Source organism: Schistocerca serialis, chromosome 2 (genome assembly GCF_023864345.2).
Source record: "Schistocerca serialis cubense isolate TAMUIC-IGC-003099 chromosome 2, iqSchSeri2.2, whole genome shotgun sequence".
Classification (NCBI taxonomy): Eukaryota; Metazoa; Arthropoda; class Insecta; order Orthoptera; family Acrididae; genus Schistocerca; species Schistocerca serialis.
Window position 1 is genome coordinate 738374989 of NC_064639.1, and position 20006 is coordinate 738394994.

Sequence of the window (20006 nt, forward strand, 5' to 3'; positions counted from 1 at the left end):
GACTTGTATCTGCGAGCTGATAGTTGTCATCATCCAGCCCACCGTTACTTCGTACCTTGGTTCACAGGGCCCACGTTATCTCAGACCCTGAAAGTTTGGCAGCTGAGCTATCACACCTCGAAGTCACCTTTCGTCAGAATGGTTATAGTGAGAGGCAGATCAAACGTGCGTTGCGCTATCAGCCTTCTGTGCAACGAGTGAGTGACGATAGCAACGAAGTGGCACCTAAGTCTACGGCCTTTTTGCCTTACGCAGGAAGCATTTCCAACAGGATTGGCCTATTTTGCGGAAATATGATGTGAAATGTGTTTTTCGACCATCTTTTTAAGATTAAGGCCCTGTTGGCGTTCGTAAAAGATGATCTCGGTTTGCGTAAGGCTGGGGTCTATCGTATTCCTTGCAGTTGTGGAATGTCATATATTGGTCAGACAATCAGGACTGTGGAAGACCGGTGTATTGAACGTAACCGTCGCACACGCTTACAACAGCCGAGCAAACCCGCTGTTGCAGAACATTGCCTTGACACCGGTCATCCTATGGAATACAACAACACGGAGATTCTGGCTCGCACGTCCAGCTATTGGGATAGTGTTATTAAGGAAGCTGTTGAAACCAAACTATCAAGCAACCTTATAAACAGAGATGGTGGATTTTGTTTAAATGCTGCTTGGAATCCGGGTCTGTCTCTCGTCAAAAAACAGAGGGACAGAATTAGTGCTACCTCACCTGTTGATCAATAGTCACTATCGATATTTATGATGTTGGTTATCTTTGGTTGTGTGTTGACTCAGCGGTTACTTGTTCTGTTTGTGGTATCTTCCTTGTTTCTCCTCTGTGAACCGAGGTATTAAATTCCCTTGCACATTGCTCCCTCCTTGCAGTTATGCCCTGAGAATGGCAGGGTGTGCTCCTGTCGAAATATCGGCGGTGGTGGACGACGTCACCCAGGAGCAAACCCGTAAGTTATTTGAACATTCAATTCGCCAGGAAAAGTTAAGGTCTCACAATGCCTGGACTAATTGCAACAATTACTGCCATTAAGATAAAATCTTATGTACTGTTAGGCGGCGTCACATTTATTTTAGAAGGAAATATGACGTGGCCTAACAATCCAGAAGATTTTACCATTAGTCACATCGGCCACGAAAGTCTTACATAATTCCTACCACACTTTTATACAAAGAAATTTAATGATCAGGAAGGATTTGGTCAACTGACCTCGAACAACGTAAAGAAAAATGAAAGAAATCAATAAAAACTTTTAATTTACTGTAGTCAGAAAATTGATGACTTAAATGCTGACAAATTTTACACAGACTATTCATTATTCCACAAAGTCTGTACTCAATAAACACGTTTGTGGCCACAACAAAGATACGAATATAACTCTGAATGTATACACACATAAATCTGACTAAGTCCCTCCTGTGCGCAAGCAACCAACAACTATGTGCAGCGAAATGGTAAATTACCAGAAATCCTCTAGCGCTATTAGCACGATTACGCCAGGATGCGATCTCTCCTGTCGCGCTGCTTCTGTCGACCGCACCCTGCGTCCGATCACTTCCGACTCCCCTCGACAACTGCTCGCTCGCTCACTCGCTACTACTCACTATAATAATATTTCAGACTTTGCGTTTGTGTATGCACACAGACGTCCAACTTATAAATTATACGCTGTAAGCCTCATAGGGTGCCACATTACAAATGCAGCATGGCATACATCATACAACAGCTAGTCATCTGTCCCTTGTAATAGAGAAGTTTTATTAATAGTATGACTGGATGTTAAAATGTAGATGACAGAATAATTACACAGAAGTATAGGATTATGCTGTAACTTAAGGACATTATTTGCACTAATCAAGGCCAAGTCATCAGTGCTATTCAATGAAGTTATTTGCACCGCATAGCGTTTTAACTTTGGCAATGAGCAAACTAGTATTATCCACCTTCCACTTTGCAAACGCAATGTTAATAAATACAAAAACAAACTTTATTTTTTAACCCAGAGATGATTTTGAATGACCAAAATGAACTGAACACTAAATGTTCGAGCAATTTTTCAAATATTTTTAGTCCCGCCAGTGCTAACATAAGTAAAATCATATGACTAAAAACATTGTTCGCTGTAGAAACGAGCCATGTTCTCACAAGTAACTCTGAAATCAGCAGTCAAGCAGAATAGAGGAAACATTTCACAGAAACTAGACAGTCTCTTTGAAGTCATCAGTGATAAAATTCAGGGATCAGAAAGCTACCTACAGCTTGCACAGAAACCAGACTAGAGTTCACAAGTGTCAAAGAACGTGAATTGGAGGCAACATTCGAATTGGGAGAGATAGAGTTGTAGCCTGACTAAAGGAATCCAATTATAAATTAGGAAACGGAATTCAGTCAAAAGAAATAAAATCTTTGAGGTTTGCTGGTGACACTGAAATTCTGTTCAAATGTTCAAATGGCTCTAAGCACTATGGGACTTAACAGCTGAGGTCATCAGTCCCCTAGACTAACCTAAGGACATCACACACATCCATGCCTGGGGCAGGATTCGAACCTTCGACCGTAGCAGCCACGTGGTTCCGGGCTGAAGCGCCTAGAACCGCTCTGCCACAGCGGCCGGCCTGATATTCTGTCAGAGATTGCAAAGTACGTAGAAAATCAGTTGACCAGAATGAATAATTTACTGAAAAGAGGCCATAAGATAAACATCGACTATAATTAAACAAGAATAAAGGAGTATAGGTAATGGAGCGGACATTGGATTAGAAACGACCGAAATTGTCACGCTACTCGACACTTAAGACAGATAATACAAAAATGTCAGTAGAAAAATGTGTACTGGTATCTCTTTTTAATTTCTAATGTTACTTATTTTAAAGTAAAAAGCACTCCAAGTTACAAATTTCACTGCTAAAAAGAACGTTATACCTTTCTTACAAAATTCGAGACAAATACCATATTAGCAAAATAGTGCCAGAGTATTTTTTTTATTCTTAATGATCCTTGGACATTTTAATAGAACAACAGGAAACAGGATCCTACCCTGTATAACAAAGGGTAAGAAAAAAAAAATGTTTCACTTAAGACCTCGCAGCCCAGAAGTCTTAACTGAAGTAAACACCAGCTAGAAAATTCTACATTGTATATAAAATAATAGATTACAATTAAATTATAGCTAGCCAAAACTGTATTTTGAAAGTAAACGAGACAGAAAAAGATGAAGAAAAAAACTCGGCACCTGTGCTGGACGTGGCAACTCCTTCTTCTAAGTGTTTCTGTCGAAGTGCTCTACCCTAAACTGATTCTGAATAGACTGTTGCGATGGATTCGCTAGACAGCCTTACTGCAGTATCTGATGAGGGCGCCGAAGTAGTGCTTGCAGCCGAGTGATGGATAGGCTTGGACTTTGTTCCCACTTATTACCTACCCCAAATGGATAATATACCGAACACCTGAGTGTGATTAGCTAAACTGTGAGTAGTACCTCAGTCACAGATAAAATGAATAAAAACTTTTGAAAAAGAAAAAATACCTTCAGGTCGGAGGATAATTTTTTCCACATTCCTTCGATAGTGCTTCAACAATGTTTGACTAAAATTACATGAAGAACTTTAGAGACAGTATTAAAAATCTCCAGAAAGTGCAACACCTCTGCTTAACTTATCACATAAAAGACTAGCGTAACCAATTCTACTATATTTTCCAGTTTTTAGCATCTTTACCGTGTGGGCCAGAAGAAAGAGTCTAAGCAACTAACAGACGCTGTATTAGGGTTACAATACGCCAGAATAGTCCACTCAAAACTGTACTACAAGTCTTTAATTTGTATTGATGGAAGAAAAGAGACTCTGCTGTCATGATATTCTGTTGGATGAATTTAGAGAATTGGTATTCTAAGTCTAGTGAATACCAGTTCTACCGCCTCACACGGGATACATATCCTTTGCAGTCTCTGACAGAATTTCAGTGTCACCAGTAAACCTCAAAGACTTTTTGACTTCTTCCTGAATTCCTTTTCCTATTTTCTAATTGTATTCCTTTAGTCAGGCTACAACTCCGTCTCTCCTCTGTGTGAGGAGGATTACAGGCAGTCGTTTTTTCCTTGATCCATTCACCAATTAAACAGGTAAGTATGTCACTAGGACTTTGAATAGTTACTAGAGATAAAAAATGGAGTCAGTTTGAGTCTACTGTTGAGGGTTCCATGCAATGGAACTCAAGGCGCCACTGTTAAGTCAGTGCCATACTAGCTTCCTCCTTTTCCTGTGTAGTTCCGCGAGTATGACATCTGAGAATGGTGGCGCTGCACTCACTTCATGCTCATCAACTCATTCCCTCTCACTAAAGTGCGCCGGAGTGTAGCGTCTTAATGTGACACTGAGGTTCAGTGCTCAAACTTCCTACTGTAAAGTACCACCAACAGAGTAAATATGACCGACTCTCGGGATCAGATGATCTCTAACGAACTGTGGAGGGTGCAAGACGAAAATTGACTGATGTACTATGTACAACTGAAAATGTGGCTATTAAGAGGAAGCGATTTATCTTTCTGTGCTTCAGTCTAAAAACGTACGAATTTCGTCCAACGCAAACCAAATGGATGTGTTCCAGTTGGTTCCATCTCCACTATGAGAAAAACACATGCTACGTCAATCGAGAACTGGAAGTAGAGGAACATCATTATTCTGTCCTTGAGAATAAAAAATGTACTATTTGTTATTTCTTTTGATAGTAGCAACTTGCATTTATCGGCCGTTAGCGGGTTGTGTGGCTTATCATTCATTTCTGCAACTTTTGCGAAAACTGCTGTAAATTGATTTTAATAATCAGTCAACTTTAGAGAATACGTATCATCCCTATGTCCTGTTTTTCTGTAATCTGGTAACAGCCTCGATAACATTTCAAAACTGTGTGAATGTCAACGTCATTGATAGACATCCTCTGAATATAGATTACATATTTAAGTAAATCTACAGCACGTTTTATAGCTATGTACACAGGCCAATATGTATACATAAAAACATATACACTCCTGGAAATGGAAAAAAGAACACATTGACACCGGTGTGTCAGACCCACCATACTTGCTCCGGACACTGCGAGAGGGCTGTACAAGCAATGATCACACGCACGGCACAGCGGACACACCAGGAACCGCGGTGTTGGCCGTCGAATGGCGCTAGCTGTGCAGCATTTGTGCACCGCCACCGTCAGTGTCAGCCAGTTTGCCGTGGCATACGGAGCTCCATCGCAGTCTTTAACACTGGTAGCATGCCGCGACAGCGTGGACGTGAACCGTATGTGCAGTTGACGGACTTTGAGCGAGGGCGTATAGTGGGCATGCGGGAGGCCGGGTGGACGTACCGCCGAATTGCTCAACACGTGGGGCGTGAGGTCTCCACAGTACATCGATGTTGTCGCCAGTGGTCGGCGGAAGGTGCACGTGCCCGTCGACCTGGGACCGGACCGCAGCGACGCACGGATGCACGCCAAGACCGTAGGATCCTACGCAGTGCCGTAGGGGACCGCACCGCCACTTCCCAGAAAATTAGGGACACTGTTGCTCCTGGGGTATCGGCGAGGACCATTCGCAACCGTCTCCATGAAGCTGGGCTACGGTCCCGCACACCGTTAGGTCGTCTTCCGCTCATGCCCCAACATCGTGCAGCCCGCCTCCAGTGGTGTCGCGACAGGCGTGAATGGAGGGACGAATGGAGACGTGTCGTCTTCAGCGATGAGAGTCGCTTCTGCCTTGGTGCCAATGATGGTTGTATGCGTGTTTGGCGCCGTGCAGGTGAGCGCCACAATCAGGACCGCATACGACCGAGGCACACAGGGCCAACACCCGGCATTATGGTGTGGGGAGCGATCTCCTACACTGGCCGTACACCACTGGTGATCGTCGAGGGGACACTGAATAGTGCATGGTATATCCAAACCGTCATCGAACCCATCGTTCTACCATTCCTAGACCGGCAAGGGAACTTGCTGTTCCAACAGGACAATGCATGTCCGCATGTATCCCGTGCCACCCAACGTGCTCTAGAAGGTGTAAGTCAACTACCCTGGCCAGCAAGATCTCCGGATCTGTCCCCCATTGAGCATGTTTGGGACTGGATGAAGCGTCGTCTCACGCAGTCTGCACGTCCAGCACGAACGCTGGTCCAACTGAGGCGCCAGGTAGAAATGGCATGGCAAGCCGTTCCACAGGACTACATCCAGCATCTCTACGATCGTCTCCATGGGAGAATAGCAGCCTGCATTGCTGCGAAAGGTGGATATACACTGTACTAGTGCCGACATTGTGCATGCTCTGTTGCCTGTGTCTATGTGCCTGTGGTTCTGTCAGTGTGATCATGTGATGTATCTGACCCCAGGAATGTGTGAATAAAGTTTCCCCTTCCTGGGACAATGAATTCATGGTGTTCTTATTTCAATTTCCAGGAGTGTATTTACCTATATATACATGCATATATACAAATACAGTGTGTTAGGGATACAAGTGCGGATACTTTGATCCTTGGTGTCTTAATATGCACCCATTTCAGTGCATTAGTTGTTTTTCTCTGCATCTAACAGTCTTTCCGCGAAAAGTCACATAATTTACTACCTGATGTTCTGTACAGGGTCGCAACTGCAATATGAAGTGTGTTACAACTTGTGGGGCGGGGCGGGGTAGTTCTGTCGTTCTTTCGTCTCCTTACTCTCACTCTCAGTCACTTTCATCGAACAGTTCACCTACCTCTATATTTTTTCCTTTAAACGTCCCTTCACTCTGCCGTAGTAGATACACGCTAGGCAGTGTAAAGCAGTTTTGATGAAACCAGTACCTAATACCTACCACACATAGGCCGCGTAACTCAAGTTGCAAATCAGTTCCTGTACTACATTTTCACAAATTTCGGGTGGTAGGAGAATACAGTTTAATTGCTGTAAGCATTTGAAAATTCTATTAAAGTCTTTTTATTCATAAGGAAGCACATGAAATGGCTATCAAGTCCGTGTTTAATAATGCAAACGCTTTATCATTCCAAGTTCACTGTTTTTCCAACATATTTCACGCGGAAAAGCAGCCAGAATTTCTGCCAGTTCGACCCGACTAATTTTGCGACCTAACAGTCACTGACACACCACTACTAGCGAGTTGAAAATTCGGTCATTTCAGTGGTCTTCTATGTTAGAAGTGCACGCCAAAGTATTCCATAAAGAACACGGAATATGCCACGCGTAATTGTCACTATGACCGAAAATTTCACACGTTCATAAAACTTCAACTAATTAATTCAGAAATATCGCACTTTCACCAAAATTTTCGTAACTTAAGCCGTTTTAGTCATGACACGTTCTATCTGAAATGATCTCACTAGCTCTTTATTTTACATAGTATTTTCACGGATACATCTAGCATGGTGTTACCCCCAAGCAGGTTAGCGAGCAACTATCTCGATGTTCCTCTCCTCTTTGCCTATCTATCTGCACGAAGGAGCCGCTTGGTTCTGATTGGCTATTGATCTGAATGACCAATCAGAATGATCCTTCCAGATCATTGTCGCGGCAAAATTTGCCTTAGCCAGCCACTAATCACATAATCATTTACGTCATTACAATTTTAATTTCTAATATATTGCTTAATAAAATAAAACGAAATGCCAAATATTCTTTAAATTAATATAGAAACTTATTCCGCTTCAGACTTTTCTTCTGGATGCTGTCTTACAAAAGCAAGCACCCATCGACATGCGTCATCAGCATCGTGGTTGCAACACAATTCTCCCACAGTTCAATTTTAGAAGGTTTTACTTAAAATGACATTAAGCTTTAACGTATGTCCCGCACACACACTCTCATTCATTCCCATGTATTCACACAACAAAATAATAAACAAATAATAATTTTTAATGATTTTTATACTTAATAACGTAGAGTAATAAAAGTTTTGAAAAGAAAATTCCAATTGAGTGTTTTTATATACTGTGAGCTTCGTTATGATTTCAGATGATAATAAAAGACATTTGGATATTGTTCCTAACTCCCTTTTTAAACATAAGTGTCGGGTTTAGGACATTTAAGTAATTTTCTCAATCTCCATAACTATAATAGATAAAAATCTGAAATTTTGACAGAATCCCTTCCTCACTAACAAAACATTGCGTACCAAGTTTGAACAAAATTGGATCATAATTACTATGGTTTATTTAGATTCGTAGGGGGTATGAGTTTGCGTACCGACTGAATGTTACTAGAGACCATTCTCACGGCTCGTAATGTCAGCTACGCTGTGAGCCAGAGCGAAGAAAATACACTCCTGGAAATTGAAATAAGAACACCATGAATTCATTGTCCCAGGAAGGGGAAACTTTATTCACACATTCCTGGGGTCAGATACATCACATGATCACACTGACAGAACCACAGGCACATAGACACAGGCAACAGAGCATGCACAATGTCGGCACTAGTACAGTGTATATCCACCTTTCGCAGCAATGCAGGCTGCTATTCTCCCATGGAGACGATCGTAGAGATGCTGGATGTAGTCCTGTGGAACGGCTTGCCATGCCATTTCCACCTGGCGCCTCAGTTGGACCAGCGTTCGTGCTGGACGTGCAGACCGCGTGAGACGACGCTTCATCCAGTCCCAAACATGCTCAATGGGGGACAGATTTGGAGATCTTGCTGGCCAGGGTAGTTGACTTACACCTTCTAGAGCACGTTGGGTGGCACGGGATACATGCGGACGTGCATTGTCCTGTTGGAACAGCAAGTTCCCTTGCCGGTCTAGGAATGGTAGAACGATGGGTTCGATGACGGTTTGGATGTACCGTGCACTATTCAGTGTCCCCTCGACGATCACCAGTGGTGTACGGCCAGTGTCGGAGATCGCTCCCCACACCATGATGCCGGGTGTTGGCCCTGTGTGCCTCGGTCGTATGCAGTCCTGATTGTGGCGCTCACCTGCACGGCGCCAAACACGCATACGACCATCATTGGCACCAAGGCAGAAGCGACTCTCATCGCTGAAGACGACACGTCTCCATTCGTCCCTCCATTCACGCCTGTCGCGACACCACTGGAGGCGGGCTGCACGATGTTGGGGCGTGAGCGGAAGACGGCCTAACGGTGTGCGGGACCGTAGCCCAGCTTCATGGAGACGGTTGCGAATGGTCCTCGCCGATACCCCAGGAGCAACAGTGTCCCTAATTTTCTGGGAAGTGGCGGTGCGGTCCCCTACGGCACTGCGTAGGATCCTACGGTCTTGGCGTGCATCCGTGCGTCGCTGCGGGCCGGTCCCAGGTCGACGGGCACGTGCACCTTCCGCCGACCACTGGCAACAACATCGATGTACTGTGGAGACCTCACGCCCCACGTGTTGAGCAATTCGGCGGTACGTCCACCCGGCCTCCCGCATGCCCACTATACGCCCTTGCTCAAAGTCCGTCACCTGCACATACGGTTCACGTCCACGCTGTCGCGGCGTGCTACCAGTGTTAAAGACTGCGATGGAGCTCCGTATGCCACGGCAAACTGGCTGACACTGACGGCGGCGGTGCACAAATGCTGCGCAGCTAGCGCCATTCGACGGCCAACACCGCGGTTCCTGGTGTGTCCGCTGTGCCGTGCGTGTGATCATTGCTTGTACAGCCCTCTCGCAGTGTCCGGAGCAAGTATGGTGGGTCTGACACACCGGTGTCAATGTGTTCTTTTTTCCATTTCCAGGAGTGTACATAGCCATCCTGAAGCCACCGTGCTACACGGCTGCGTGCTTGAACTGCATCGAATGTCATCTCGTAATAACTTGCTACGTTACAAACTGTGAGTAGAGACGAAAAGTTTTATCTACATGCATCCACACTGCCTCACCTAATGCCCCGCCCAGCAGAAAATAAATATGCTACATGTACTTCGAGGTACTAAGCAACCTAAAATCACACTATTCCTAACACGTAGTTTGCAAATGAAGTAAATACTGATGTTTGTGTTGTTCAGTACATTGTTCTCAGTCATCAGTAAAACTATCTGCATTAATACCAATTACATCCTGTACATACTGGGTAAATCAGTGATGATATTACAGGCTTTCGGGGATGATGGAGAATGGTAAATGTATGATTTTGAGGTAAGAGTCCCTAGTCCAGGAACGACCGAGTCGAAAGTTACAAGCGAAAATGGTTCATATACCTCTAACAGTGCATCTGTTCTTCTGCAAGCTCTTTACTTTCCATAGGAGGTGGTACGAACCAAACAAAACAAAAGATATCTAGTAAACATGGGCTGTAAAATACATACCTTAAGAACTATGAGTACTTATTCAGTAGAAGAGATGCGTTTCACACTAAGAAAGACCAACAAGTGCTTAAGGTATGCACTTGAGAGCTCATGTTTACTGGAATGTTTTCTTGTTTTGATCCACACTACCTCCTCCCTAAATGTGGAAAGCAAAGAGCTTGCAGTAGAAGAGAACCACTGTCAGAGGTATCAAAAGGATTGTCGCGTATAACTTTGGACTCGGTCGTTTCCGGAACAGAGTCCCTTAGCTCAAATTTATAGATTTACACTTCTCCACCATCGTTGAAAGTCTGTAATATCACCAAAGAATTATTGTGTAAAATGATCGTCATGCCCAACGGTTGCGTATGTAGCGGCAATGCAGTGAGTCCTCGGTTATTCTTGTGTACTCGTATGTTTGCTCTCTTTTCTATGTTGGTAAAGTTCACCTGTACCCGACAATAGACTCAAGTGACAAGTTTTCACCACCGAGTGGCGAGTCGCCCAGCATACGGAGACGGCGAGTTCGGAGAGCCACTGGTGAGTTCAAAGTGAGTGTACGAAACTCATTTCTGATCTCAAGTGGTTACCCTCAGCAGTTTCTGCACAGTGGCTTGAATACGTAGGTAGACATACTTTTGTCACTTTCAGTACTATATGGTGCGCGACGCTGGACGCAAAGCGCGGCGCACCAGAGAGAGAGAGAGAGAGAGAGGGAGCAGAGAGCAGTACTTGCCACCGGTGCCTGTGGCATCCCATGCTCGTTGTGCTAGCAGCCGGCTCGGTAATCCAGTTGAAATATGGCGGCGCGAGTCTGTCCGCCACCTGGTGTGATGAACGGCAGGCCGCGCGCGCCTGGCTCTGCACCGCAGCACCCGGGGTCAGGCAGCAGTCGGCGGCGGCTTCCTAAGTCCCACCAGTCCCTACAACGAGGGTTGTTCAATAAGTAACGCAACAATCTTTTTTCGTGGCTAATTTCTGTTGAAAAAATGCGGAATTTGCTTTGGGACATCGTGGAATTTTCTCTCTTCAGCCCCTGTAGTTTCATGAAGTTCCAATACACTGCGCCGCTGTAAGTAGTCTTGAAAATGTCTTTTGTAACGGAGGTGCGTTCCAAGCAGAGAGCTGTCACTGAGCTACTTGTGGCGGAAAATCGGAGTATCGCATTGAAGAATGTCTACGGAGACCTGGCAGTGAAGAAAAGCACGGTGAGTCGTTGGGCGAGTGGTCTGTCATCATCGCAACAAGGTCTTACAGACCTGTTCAATCTCCCACGTGCCGGCCAGCCGCACACACAGCTATGACTCCTGCAATGCTGTAACGTGCGGACACTCTCATTCAAGGTGACCGACGTATCACAATCGAAGATCTCGTTGCTGAAGTGGACGTCTCCGTTGGTAGTGCTGACATACACGTCCTCAGGTGGGGTACTCACAGCTGCGTGCCACCTCGTTTTTTCGCTGCCTAACAGAAGGCCGTAAAGAGCAACGGAGGAATGTCTGTGTGGAGTTTCTCGCGCATTACGAAGCTGATCGTGACAATTTTTTGTCGGTCATCGTCGCAGACGGTGAAACATGGGTTCATCACTTCAAACCGGAAGCAAAGCGGCAATCCATGGAGTGGCACCACGCCGCCTTTCCAACCGGTAAAGTCATGGCGAAGGGTTTCTGACATTCTGAAGCAGTTATTATGTTTGATATCCTCCATGACGGTGCCACAATCAGCTCTGAGGTGCATTGTGCTGCCCTCAGGAAATTGAAGAAACGACTTCAGCTTGTTCGTCGCCACGAAAGTGCTTACTAACTGCTCCTTCTCCATGAGGTGCAAAGCCCCCCACATGTCTGTGCACTCGAGAAGAGCTCACAGAACTTCATTGGACTGTTCTTCCTCATCAATCTTACAACCTTGATCTCGCACCTTCCGACATCCATCCGTATCGCCCCGTGAAGGACGCACTCCGCGGGAAGCAGTACGCGGATAATGGGGAGGTTGTTGATGCAGCAAGACATTGTCTTAGACGACGAACAGAAGAGTGATAACACGCGAGCGTACGGGCCATCCCATTAAGGAGGGGTAGACGCATAAGACCGTCGCACTGAACGGAGATTTTGTTGACAATAGGGTTTTGTAGACAAAAGCATGGGGAATAATGTGGTGTGTTGGACACCCGAATAAAACCAATCTGCTTTCAGAAAAGAAAAGTGTTGCATTACTGACTGAACGCTCCTCGTAGTAATGTGTAGTATTCCTGACGTGTGGCAGAGGGAACGGAAGCTATCCGCTAAGGAATTCCACACACACATCTATTAAAGACTGCCGTTGTACATCCGCACAAGGCTGACCCAAAAACACAAGGAATAATCAACAACAAAACTACACTAAATTTACTAGCCGAAATTGAAGCATTACAAATCAGTTTTCAAAATTCAGTGACCTAAATCTAAGAAGGATAAAATTTCCAAAATCGAGCGAAGAATTTCTACAGCTCAAAATCTTAGAAATACCAAGTGGCAGGAATAATAACTAGAAAGTCTTGTTGAGAATGCTGTAGGGAATGGTCAACATTTACCTCCCTCATCCTCAACCAGTCTGTTGAAGACGTAAAGAAGAACATGGAAGACAATTTTGGAAGGTTAATGAAAATCCCGTGGTATCAGGACGAAGATTCTTGGGTCGCTAACGACACAACCCATACAGCTGGAAGTACCAATTTTGACTGAAATAGACAGTCTATTTTGCAAAGAATAGTCACTAAGGATTGACGGAAAAAATCGCAACACCGGGAAGGAGCTGTGTGACATAAACGAAAGTTGAAGTGATTGGAACCGATGTTGGAATCTTCCTGCACGTCGGGTAATGGCCTGAAAATGGCGTAGTAAATTGCCGAAACTGGCCGCTTTGGAAATTAGACGGCTGAAAGGTGTTTTATTTGGCATCCTGTAGCAAACAGCCGAGTCCCGCAACCACCTCTGAAAAGATGAACATACAGAGACTAAACGAAAGTAGGTAGGCGTGTTTCTGAAACTGAAAGATGATGTCTGTTCAACCAGTCGTGTAAGAGGAAGCAAATAAGATTTGCTTTAAATACTCGCTGTAACGGCCGTGAGCTTTAGCTACCTTTGAAATTTGACGTGGTGGGTTGATGTTGGCCAAAAATGCCTTTAAGGCGACAAAGACGCCATTATCAATACCTCACTGAGCTTGAACGAGGTAGTGTAATAGGGCTACGAGAAGCTATATGATCTTTCAGCGCTACTGCAGAAATACCTGGCAGGAATGTAACCACTGTGCAGGCATCGTGGGTCACGAGAATGTATGGTCACAAGAAGACTGGGCTCCGGATGGTCCCGTAGCAAGACCGAGATGGAAATGTCATCGCTTTTGGCGTACAGCTCTGGCGCTTCGCACTGCATCTGCAGTAGCAATCTGAACAGCGGATGGCCCTACAGTGACTCAACAAACTGTTACAAATAGGTTACTTCAAGGACGACTCCTAGCCGGACGCCTTGTGAAGTGGATTCCGCTGATCCCAAACCGCAGGCATTTGTGAAGTCAGTGATGACACGTGAGACCTCACTGGAGGACTAGGTGGGGGTCTGTTGTGTTTTCTGATGAGAGCTGCTTCTGCCAGTGATGGCCGTGTATTGACTAGAAGGAGGTCAGCTGAGGGCCAGTGACCACTCTGTCTGCGTGCTAGACAGACTGGATCTACACCTGGAGATTGGTCTGTGGTGCGATTTCGTATGACAGTAGGAGCACTTTTGAGGTTGTCGCATGTATATTGAAAGCAAATTTGTACGTCAATCTACTGATTCGACCTGTTGTGCTGCCGTTCATGACCAGCAGTATTCCAGGTTTTTTTTTCCCCGTAGTGTAATACTCGACCACACATCCCCACCTACCCCTGTTGTGGCCCAAAACGCTCTACAGAGTGTCGACGTATTGCCTTGACTTGCTCCATCGCCAGATCTGTCCCCAATCGAGCGCACGTAGGACATCATCGAACAACAACTCTAGCGTCATCCACAAACAGCATTAACTGTCCCTCTATTAACCGACCATATGCGACAAGCGTGGAACTCCATCTCACAAAGCGCACTCGACGCCTGTACAATACAGTGCATACAGGTTTGCATGCTTGCATTCAACAGTCCGGCGGATTCACGTGTTATTAATTATCAGTATTTCGTATTTACAATGGCTTTTCTCGCGCTTGCATTAACCTGTGATCTTGAAATGATGATCATTTAAACATGCTACCTAGACAAATTCATTTCCAATATTTCATTACACTACATTAATTATTTCTTGGTGGTGCGATTTTTTTCCGTCAGTGTACGTTAGAAAGATTACTTCTGTTTAAGAAGTAAGGTTACATTTAAAAATGAAAATATGGTAAAAAGTTAGCACCACGTTTCGTCAGCAAAAGACTTATGCTGTTATCTTAAACTGACGCAGAGCAGAAGTTCCTGAAATTGTAAATAAAATAACCGGCTAGCGCACGAGAACTGGAGAAGAATAATCTGGAAGCAGTTAAAATTTGATATAACAGGGCAAAGGTACAAAATGAGAGGCATTATGGAGAACAGATGATATATGAAGTTCATGAAAATTCTTTAAAGGTCAAGGAATACATTAGAGAGTAAATTCCCAAAGAAGCACAGCGTTTTTCATCATATCTTCCTTTAGTAATTACGTGAGCACTACAAAGATTGTGGGGCGGCGTGTGCAAGTTTGTAGATATAATAATTTTCTGCATATAAAAGCTTGCATATTGAATCAGTTTCTAGCTTTTAGAATGTTGTTATTGCTGTCTTTTGCCGTTCTCAACATTGGCTCTCTATTTACTCCGTGACCCCCAGAAAGTGATTTAATAAAACTTGGAGCCAGTAAATAGATATCCTAGTGCCCACTTTACCTGAGAATGTTCTTATAGCTGCAGCTTATAGCTCTGAGGAATTAGGAGATTGTCCGGGATTTCTAATCAAAAACGGTTTTCCAAAATAGTTGAGTATATTCTGAAATTCACTGATAAAAACCACAAGTATCCCTACAACCTAACTAACAGAGCAGTTCAGAGTCTAATGCGCTGATGCAACTATAAATGTCCGAATTAAATGTTAAAAAGAATGCTCGCCATAATTTGATGAAAATATTTCATCAAACGCCACGCAAAATATTTGGTAGAATGACTGTCCCGCGACGGCACGTGAAAATACGACCAAACGCAAACTGAAGCTAGATAATGAAAATCATTCCAGAATTAACACTTCACATAAAATGTTTTCATGGTTCCGCATATCTCTAGTAACTTAATACGGCACCCGAGGCTGTTTGTAGCAGATACACTGATGCGACGCGACTACCGACACAGATGGCGTGTCATTCAGCGTCTGGAGAGAACTGGGGCCTTGCTTCCTCGCGCAGTGTTCTTATATATAAAGCCGCGGTGCGGACGGCTGAGGGATCGCCTGATCAAATCCGCTCTCCCGACTAGCCGCTGGGCTAGTAACGCACCACTTCAAGATACATAATAATTTATAGCTTCTTTGGCTGATGGCCGAAGAAGCTCTTAATTTAAACGCGCATTCAGCACGCAGGTAAGTATTGATAATAAAATTTTGACGTGGCTAAGTTAAATACTTTGGGCGAGAGAATTAATCTAATTACCCTGCACACAGCAGATGAGCTCTGAACTGTCCCTTTTGAGATCCGCTATCGCTATAATTTTATAGGTATTAAAAAGAAACTTTACACATCTTCATAATCATAGCGGACCTCCAACCTATTTAAATCTAAACATCCTAGCCTTATTTACTAGCCTACTTAATCTATCTTGCTTCCTTCAGTTTTGAGACGAAAACCAGAAAATCATGAATTTCCACTAAAGTCTTAATTTGTGAAATCCAAAGTACTGTTTTTATTAAATCATTATGAAAGATGAATCTAAATATAAATTTTGAAGTCTCTAGCTCTGTTCTGTTGCGCCAATGATTTTCTCAGAAAAACGTCCAAATCTCGGAAATGGCTGAAGTTATCGAACTGATATTTAACACACATTAATTTAGTAATATTTCTGACATGCTAGAAAAGTTTTAGTTCATTTGCTCGATTTTTAAGGTATTGCGCAACATTTATGACGTCAGAGCTAGTTACAGCAGACTGGCTGGCACACAATGGAAACTGATGTGAATTTACTATAGCGTGAGTAGGCTGCTTCCCTACATCACCCTCTACTTAAATTTTTTGTTTATGAATGTTAATGAATGAAAAAAAAATTTAATTACAAAAAGGGAAGCAAGAGTAAAGTTTAACTCCCTATGAAAAATCAAAATTGAAATATAAACCTGTAGAAACATTAAAGAAAACTTATTACCTACATTAATTATTTAAATTGTAGGCATATTCACTGCCTTTTTAAACAATGTCATTACTCAAATTTTTAAAGCAAAGTCATGAAATATTTTGGCATACATATTGCCTTAGACAAACAAACACATAGAAATTGAAAAATTATAAAAATCTTAACTACATTAAATACATTTTTACATACACAAATTCAAAGAAAATAACATGACACATAAACAGATGATTATCTCTTAGCAGTCTTTTCTAAACCTGAAAGAAAAGTTCACAAATAATTTTTACACACTTGGTTGTAGCCGCTTTGGCTGGCGTCCTACACTTTCATTCACCAGGGTAGAGAAGGGGAAGTTGCTATGGTGTGCGTCCTTCACGTTCTCTCTAAATTACATGGGGGAAAGGGGAGGGGTCACTGTGAGTTGTGTCCAAGCCACTCCACGCTTTCACGCAGCTATCAGGCTGCCATTATCTGGTTTGTCCTGTAGAACAAACAAAAAGAGTGCCTCAGACTCTGTTCACTTATTATCTAAGGGTGGGTCACAATGAAATGGGGATATATACATTTTCTCTTCCAACATGTTACTGGAACAAAGTTAACAGAACTTTTTCAGTATTACTCTCGCGGTTACTTAATTGTCATAAAATCGTTAAACAAGTGGCTCAAAACGCCGTCAATGACGTACTTGAGAAAATTTATGCTCAAGGCATACAGTCATAAATCATATTTAATCTGAATTTATCATTTCTGGGCCGGAACACTGAACCAATGCTCGGTACATTCCTGATACATTTGTATTTTAAGCACTTAACTGACTCATCTTTGATTACCTTATTCTTAGAGATAGTATGAGTATGATTAGTGGTTGTTTTCTCAGCTTCCATGTACATGTGAGTAGCTTTTGGTAATAGTACAGTTGTGAGTGTTCAAAACACACTACGTTTAGTTGACTACAAAATCCACTTATTGGTCCTCTGCTGTTGTCAGTTCCACATCTGCAATTAGGTACTTACTTACTTTGAAGTGTATTTATGCGGAGCTAAAATAATGTTTTACGTCTGCCATTATGTACTTACTTACTTTGCTAGTGTATGAACTTAAGTAATACTCACTCCATTTAAATTTAAAGCATAGGACACCACATTTATTTCATATTCATAGTGTATTGCAGCTGATCTGTTTGCTCACGTGGCAATCCATTTCCACTCGATCGGACGCTGAAACCTCAGGTAGTCTCTCTCGGACCTACCACTAAACTGCATCAAATAATTATGGACGAGCGTAATGCTAAATTCCTTAAACCTATAGGACACCATGAGCTGCTCTGTCTCATCTAACATAAGGGTACCTATGGTCGCATTCACGCCTCCAACTCATAACCTCAACACGTGTAGGTGTATCCTGTCACACACTACACTAAAATAATGGCCAGCTCCAACCTTATAAATACTTCAGGGACGTGTCCTTCACGTCTCAACCACAAACACTGCTCAATTCTATTACACTGCCCTTCCTTGCTACACAAGGTGAGTTTATTCTTACAACTTGTCTGCATATTTTTCATAACACTAAGCAATCTTTTTCTTAATATTAATTAGTTAGCTCTATAGCATACACTAGGTTTCACTACCACTTCAGATCCTGCTTGTACACGAATTCATATATCTTTTTAAATTACTGGTGGTGGACCATTTCCAATAAAACAACACTTTGTAGTTACCAGGGTACTATACATAATTGTTACTCAAATACATTTGTATCTTAATTACGTCATACTTCTCTATTGTTTGTCACTATTAGGTTTGTCACATTAGGTATTTTTTTTCTTTTCTTTTTTCACTAATCGGTAGATAGAATGGTTACATAATTTGTTACTCAAATACATTTTATATCTTAATTACGTCATACTTCTCTATTGTTTGTCACTATTAGGTTTGTCACATTAGGTTTTTTTTTTTTCACTAATCGGTAGATAGAATGGTTACATAACTCAAGGCTTGATAGTCATAACGGAAAATTTTAGTATTTGGAAAGAAAAGGTCGAAATTATTGAAGACAGGAAAGAGGAAGAATGAGTGAGACCTGAAAGGGAAAGAAGATCTCATACAGCTGGGACTGCACAGCTGCCACACTGTGTAGAGGTTACAGAACAACCTCCTCCCTACAGCCTTCATTAGCTTAATGCTGTATTGATAACCATACCAGAAAATTTTATGTGTTGGAAAGTAGAGGTCGAAATTTTTGGGGATAGGAAAGATGAAGATTGAGTGAGATCTGAAAGGGAAAGAAGATCTCACACAGCTGGGACTGCACAGCTGCCACACTGTGTAGAGGTTAAAGAACAACCTCCTCCCTACAGCATTCATTGGTTAAATGCTGTAAAGAAGAGTTAGAAAATTTTAGGTGGATAGAAAAGATGAAGAGTGAGTGAGACCTGAAAAGGAAAGAAGATCTCACACAGCTGGGACTGCACAGCTGCCACACTGTGTAGAGGTTACAGAACAACCTCCTCCCTACAGCATTCATTAGTTTAATGCTGTAAAGAAGAGTTAGAAATTTTAGGTGGATAGAAAAGACGAAGAGTGAGTGAGACCTGAAATGGAAAGAAGATCTCACACAGCTGGGACTGCACAGCTGCCACACTGTGTAGAGGTTACAGAACAACCTCCTTCCTACAGCATTCATTGGTTTAATGTTGGCTTGGTAACCATAACGGAAAATTTTATGTCTTGGAAGAAGATGTCGAATTTTTTTGTAGATAGGAAAGATGAAGAGTGAGTGAGACCTGAAATGGAAAGAAGATCTCACACAGCTGGGACTGCACAGCTGCCACACTGTGTAGAGGTTACAGAACAACCTCCTCCCTACAGCATTCATTCATAACCTTTGACCACGCCACGTCGATCTGAAAATACTTTATGATGCCTTTTTAAAACCTGTCTCAGTTCTTCCTTCTGATTGGCGGAAATTTAATCGATTTCCTGCAACTTAGCTTCTATCTTGTCTAAAATAATTGCTTCTTCTTCTTCTTCTGTGTTTAGCTTACTTGTACCAAGATTAACATCCTCGTCCCAATACCTCCTATTTTTCAGAACTCGTATAGGCAGCTCCCAAGTTCCATCATCAGTTACTACATGTTTATCACTAAAAGGGACTGTAATTACTCCGGTTATTGGCAATACCATTTTTAACTGGCTTCTTTCAAAGTCAACAACACTCTGATATTTTGACAAGAAATCTATGCCAATTAAAACCTCAATACTGAGATTGTTTACAATTAAACATGGATGATCAATTAAATTACCATTAATGTTAAAGGGTAGTAAAGCTTCTTGCTTTACCGTTTTTGACACCTTGCCAGTAGCACCAATTATTC